Genomic DNA, 6,408 nt, shown 5'->3' with positions numbered 1-6,408 from the left:
TCCTGGCTGAGGAAAGTCAGTCAATTTCCCAGTGCCCCAGGCAACCTTCTAAAGACTATATGATGCTGAGAAGATGCCAATCTCTGTGGGTGTTCTCTATTCCAATGAAATCACAGCTCCAATGCCAAAAAAAAAATCTCCAATACAAAGGGCATTCTATTTGGCAGAGGAGACAGAAGTAAAATAAGAATGAAGCTTTCTGTCAGTTATCAAATCATTCACCCCAAGCAAAGGTTTCTGATCCTCTTTTATTTCGGTATAGGGGTAAGAGGGAGGGAAGGAAGAGAGAGAGAAAATGAGAATATGAGAGAGAGGGAGAGAGAAGGAGAGAAAGAGAATGAGGGAGAGAGAGGGAAAGGCAGAGAGAGGAGGAGGAAGGAATATGAGAATGAGGGGGGAGGGTATATGAGAATGAATATGAGAGAAATATGAAAATGAGAATCCTTAGCTTCCTTTGGCCAACTTTAGTTCATTATGGGTTTTAATGTGCTAAACATTATTTTAAAAGAATTATTCATCCTGTTACTTGGCTTTGTGTCTTCCTTTTATACTTTTTCCAGGTTTCTTAACTTCCCAAATAGTCCTCTACCTTTGGGATCAATAAGCTTTACCATATCTCTGTGTAGATTTTTCAGATATGGCCAATACACTCCTTGTTCATCCTCTTGGAGGACGATAGTGAAAGCCCAGAATATGTGCCACCTTTGAAAGTTTATTCATTCTACAATATTGCTAATCTAATTGTAAATCAACCAATGAGCATTTGTTCAGTACTTCTCCATGCCAAGCAGTGCATGATAAACTGAGTAGGACTGGTGGGACATAGGACATAATCTCTGCTCTCAAGCTCATGATAAAGTTGTCAAGTTATAACAAATAAGGTGACACAAATAACTTCTGGATCTCAGTTTCTTTATATGTAAAGAACTCAGTTTTCTGTTCTCTAACCCTCTCAGTGATTTCTTCAGCTCTCGTGGGTTCGATGATTATTTTTATGTAGGCGATTCTCACAGTGGTCAGAATTTGAGAATTGGATGGGACCTTAGTGGCCAACCAGTCCAAATATAAACAAAAGGCACCCTCACTAGAAGATTCAGACAAATGACTGTTAATCTCCTGGAAGACTTCCCAAGAAGGGGTCCATTCCACTCTGGGTCAGCTCTTATTAGGACATTTTCTCCCCTGACATCAAAACTCAATTGACTTCTCTGTAACTTCCATTCAATCCTTGTTCTCTCTTGGATCAAAGAATAATCCATCTTTCTTCTCTATGATAGCCTTTCAAATTCTTGAAGAAGCCCTTAAGTCTCCTCTTCTTCAGGTCAGGTCTTATCTAGGTTTCACCTCTCTTAATTTCTCATGACACAGACTCATCCTTCATCACCCTTCCTGCCCTCCTCTGGACACCATGTGCCTTACCAATGTCTTTATCCCCAAATCCATTCCCTTTCCTAACTTCCCAGTTGCTCTCCAAGGCACTGCCATGCCAGTCATATAGTTTGCCCTCTGAGCCATACCCAACAATGAACTCTCCAATCTCACTTATTCTACATGGAGTAGACTTTCTCCTCTCTCCTTCCACTTAACCTCCACCATCTTACTCTCGGTCCTCATCACTTATCACCAGGACTACTGGAATAGCTTTCTAAATGGTCTCAGTTTGTTTCCCTGATCCATTTTCAAAACTACTGTCAGATTATTCTCTATGAAGTATAAACTGTAGTAAGTCACTCCCCCTGCTCAGAAGGCTCCAGTAACTCTGTTGTCTTTAATAAGACAGAAAGTTACAAATGTTTGGTTGGTATTTAAATGTAACTTCACAATGTAACTCTAGCTTTATTTCACATCATTTCTTCCTCACTATTCTAGCCAAATTGGCTAATTTGCTGTTTCCTGGACATGACATACCAGCTCATCCCAATGAGCTTGAATGGGAGGGGGCAGGGGGGTAAGGAATAGGGAAAGCTCTGCCTTTTCATCTTTACTCCTTAGAATTCCTAGTTTCTTTCAAAGTCTGGGTCCTGTCACTTTCTATAGGAAGTGTTTCCTGATTTACCCCAGTTGTTACTGTTGTCTTGCTTCTCAAATTTTCTTATATTTAATCAATAAGACAAACATAAGCATTAAGGGCTTACTAAGTGCCATCATCGTTTACAGACTTCTTGTTCTTCCTGACCCAGCAGAATATAAGGTCTTTGTGGAAAGGTTTTTTTTTTTGTCTTTGTAAGCCCACTCCTATCACCTAGTACCTTACAGAGACTTGGTGCTGGACAAATGATAATTGAACTGAATTTAAAAGAGTACCTATAAGTCCTTCCTTCTCTGAGTAATGTGAGTCTGGGGGACTAAGAAAAAGAGGCTTCTAAAGGAGAGGGTTATTCCAATTATGGTATTCTCGAGGGGAAAGCCTGGTTTCAATTAAAGAGGCTGAAAGAGCATTCAAGGCAGAGAGTGAGGATGAAAGGAAGTCTGTCAGAATAACTTCTGTGGGGGAGAATCCAAAGGGCACCATGGAATGGGCTGAGAGAAGTGGGCAGGCTAAAGTAGGCCTGGGGAGGAGGTTTGATCTGCAAAGGGGTGAGGGACAGGGCCACAGTAGGGCTAAGCAACTCATTTTAAGACAGCCAGACTTCTGTTCTTCAAGGCCTAGCTCAAATGTTATCTCTGGAAGGATGCCTTCTCTATCCCTCAAACAGAAGTAATCTTTCTTTCCTCAAAACTCCCCTATTCCTTTGTCTCTCGTTCTTAGAGCATTTATTCTGGTGAACTTTGCTTTTTAATTATGCCTTTTGTCTTTTCCACCATACCGTGAGCTTCTGGAGGACAGGAAATGTGTCATAAGTGACCTGTATCCCCTATCACACTTAGCAAAGTGTTTTGTTCATTGAATGAATGTTTTAGAGATAATATTGGTGCTGGATCTACTTCCCAGGAAACTCTCTCCCCTCACCCTCATTAGGGGTTGCTGAGTTTCCCCATCCACTGAGAAAGTAGGTAACTTTTGCAGCGTAGAGTGGCTGTTTTTCAGAGCTAAATAAATCTCTGCAGCTTCTCAAACACCAGACTGGCTCTTGGCCATCTTGTCCTTTGTTTTTTATTCTCATCCTGCTTGTTTCTTGTTGGTCTGTGTCTTCTCCTTTCTTCCAGCCACTTAAAAAGCTGCACTTATCTTTGAGCTTGATTAGGGTTTTTTTTTGCTACAAGGTCTTACAAAAGCAGAGATGGGTGATATCCTTCTTGTCTGTAACTCATTAGCTCAGGGATTTGGAGAATGCGCTCTAAGAAAGCCAGTTTCCTGGACAGTTTAAGTTTCACCTTTTCCAAAGTCATAGACTATACCTCTAAAATTGACTGACCACTTGTCTCTTTTGGCATGGTGAAAGAAAAAAATAGTACAAAAACCAATCTTATTACTGGAACAATTCAAAGAGTTTGTCTTATTGATGTTGGAGCTTTGCCTAGAAAGGATAGCATTTTTATTCCATACTTGATTTGTTTTCTCCATTTCTTAAATCTTCAAATGCTATCCATGTTATTTTTGTTATTCAGTCATTTCAGATGCTCCATAACTCTAATTGGGGCTTCATTGACAAAGATACTAGACTGGTTTGCCATTTCCTTTTTCCAGTTCATTTGACAGATGAGGAAACTGAAGCAGTTACTTAACTTGCCCAAGGTCATCCAGCTAATAAATGTCTAAGGCTAGATTGGAACTCTGGGAAAATTAGTCTATTCACTGACTCTCTCCACAGTACCATCTAGTTGATCAAATCCAATATATTCATCCCAAGTCACAAACTTTTTGATTATTCACCCCTGTAATGATATCTGTGTGCACTTTTATTTGTGCATCTAACTATATTTTGTATTTACTTTTCTGTATATGTGTTGTTTCCCCAGCATAGAATGTGAAAGCCCAATATCCCTCGTGTATAGGGCAATCCCTGGCACATAGGAGGGGGCTCAGTGAATGCTTGCAGAATGAATGATAATCAAATACAGGTGCTTAATATGCCACAATTTGTTTTCCTCACTAGAAAAAAAAAAACATTTTTAGATAAAAGCACATCTATGAATATATATGCAGATCCATTGCAGATTGAAAGTTTAAGAGGAAGCCTAATACATCCAGGAGAGTGAATATTAAATGTTTTATTATTAAGAACTATTTTTTAAATTTTCTTTACAATACCAGCTTAACAGTTGTCTAAGTGTACTCTTCTAAATTTTGTGCAACATTTGCTATCGTTATCAACCTAAAGGCATTCTGTATTCTGTATTTTTAATTTTATCTTTCTGCAAATTGACTTTTCAATTCTAATTATCTGAAGATTTTTGTCTCAGCTACCTCTAGAAATCTGAAAGGTTCCTACTGATCTTTGCAGAAAGACAGCCGCCCTAAAGTTCTGTAAAAGGGTACAATTATCTCTCTGTGACACGACATTAGCACCATTTCGTGTCTAATGCACAGGCCTACCCTTGTTTCATTTTATTACTCTCCAAGAAGCCCTGCTTTCTCCTATCAGCGGCAACAAGCATTTAAACAACAGACAGTATCTTTCTTTGGTCTGAGAGCAGGCATGGAAATTACCTCCAAAGATGTTAAGAACTTTTGAGTAGTGAAAACAGTTTAAGACTGAATGGTCTGTTACCAAAAAAGCAAGCAAACAAAAACAACCACGCTCTGGGAATTAAATCCACGGGGCACCACCTACCCTAGACAAGCCAGACAATCAAGTATTTATGAAGGGTCTGTCTGCTAAGTGCCAGGCACTGTGCTGGGCACAGGGGGGAAAAAAGATAAAAATGAAAGTTTCTATTTTTCGCTGCTCCCATTCTCATCTTCTTGATAGTGTTTATAAGTAAATATGATACTGGCAATATGTGAGCAAGCTTTCCTTTTAGAAATTTACAGTTTAAAATAATGGACGTCGTTTATCTAATACTGAAGAGAATCCTTGATTCATTGTACATTTTGATTAATTACCGTATGAAATTCGTAGCTTTTAAGTATCATTTTAAGACCAGCAGAAACAGTCCAAACAATATCTCGAATTCATATAATTATCAACTCGAGTTTGCAGCCACCTCCTTAAGGTAAAGGGGAGGGGAGGAGAGGCATCACTCGATACATTTTACGGATCGAGAAACTGAGGGAAATTGAGATGTTCATGGTGTAACAAAGTGCGTATTAAGGATGAAGCTCAAGCTTTCTAGGGTTTAAAGCTTTACAAATGTTGCGTCATGGAAGACAGTTACATGGAAGATATTGTTACATCACTTCTGTGTAGATGCAGATGCTCAAGTCTGTGCAACAAAAATACACCTCTTAAAACTTGAAGCTTTTTTGGAGGGCTTGGGGGCGGGGGTCGGCTCCCCTAAGGAGGGGCTGAAGCTCAGCAGGTCTGGGTGGTTATTCGGCCACCAGAACCTGAATCGTTCAGCAGATTTTTGCTGCCCCGCCGGACTGCCCTTCTTTCCGTCCGACCCTTCTTTGAGCCCTGTCTGAGATCGGGCAGAGCGGGGCGCACACACACAAACAACAGAACAAGCCCGGCTCAGGGCTGCCCGGTCCTCCCCGGGATCTGCTTGCAGGGCCCCGGCTCAGGGCCGCCCCGTCCTCCCCGGGATCTGCTTGCAGGGCCCCGGCTCAGGGCCGCCCGGTCCTCCCCGGGATCTGCGAGCCCGGCTCGGGCTGGCTAACAGCATCCAAGCTGCACTTCGTTTCTTTTTTAAACTTCTTTGTGGTCGGACGGGCGTGGGCACCCAGGGCCCGGGAGGCCCCGCAGCTCCGCGGCCGCGGGAGCCGCTCTTTTGTGTCGGCAATCTGGGCTGGGGGTACGTGGGGAGTGGGGCGCCCGTGCAAGGGTCTCAGGCCCGGCCCGAGCCGAGTCTGGGGTTCCCCTCCCCCTTCTCCTCTTTCCCCCCCCCCCCCCCCTCGTGCAGCCGAGCAGGCCCCAGGTGCAGCTGCAGCAGCGGCAGCCGCAGCCATGTTCGTCCTCAGCTCCTCCTGCTCCGCTCCTCCATTGACAGCCCTAGTCCGGGCGGGCCAGCGCCGCTCGCTCTCGCCCCGTCCCCGAGTTCGGGGCTCGCCCTCCCGGTGCACCCTGGGAGTCGTAGTCCAGCCTCGCCGCCCTCGGCCTGGTGGGCAAGGCCCGGAAGACTACGACTCCCGCGGGGCGGCGCGGAGGGCGCGCATGCGCAGCGGGCTCTCTAGGAACAAAAAAAAAAAAAAAAAAACGAGCTGAGGAGGAGGAGGAGAGCGGACAACAGGGGCCACAGACCGCCGCGGGCCCCCACCTCGCGCGCCCCCTCTCCGGCCGCCGCCCGCCCGCCGCGCTCTGCTTCTCCGTCTTTCGGGCGTTCAGGCCAGCCGTGCGCGGAGCGTGGGCCCTGCCGGGGGCGGCC

Source organism: Sarcophilus harrisii, chromosome 4 (assembly GCF_902635505.1).
Source record: "Sarcophilus harrisii chromosome 4, mSarHar1.11, whole genome shotgun sequence".
Classification (NCBI taxonomy): domain Eukaryota; kingdom Metazoa; phylum Chordata; class Mammalia; order Dasyuromorphia; family Dasyuridae; genus Sarcophilus; species Sarcophilus harrisii.
The sequence above is the reverse complement of the archived record's forward strand: the minus strand, read 5'-3'. Positions refer to the sequence as shown.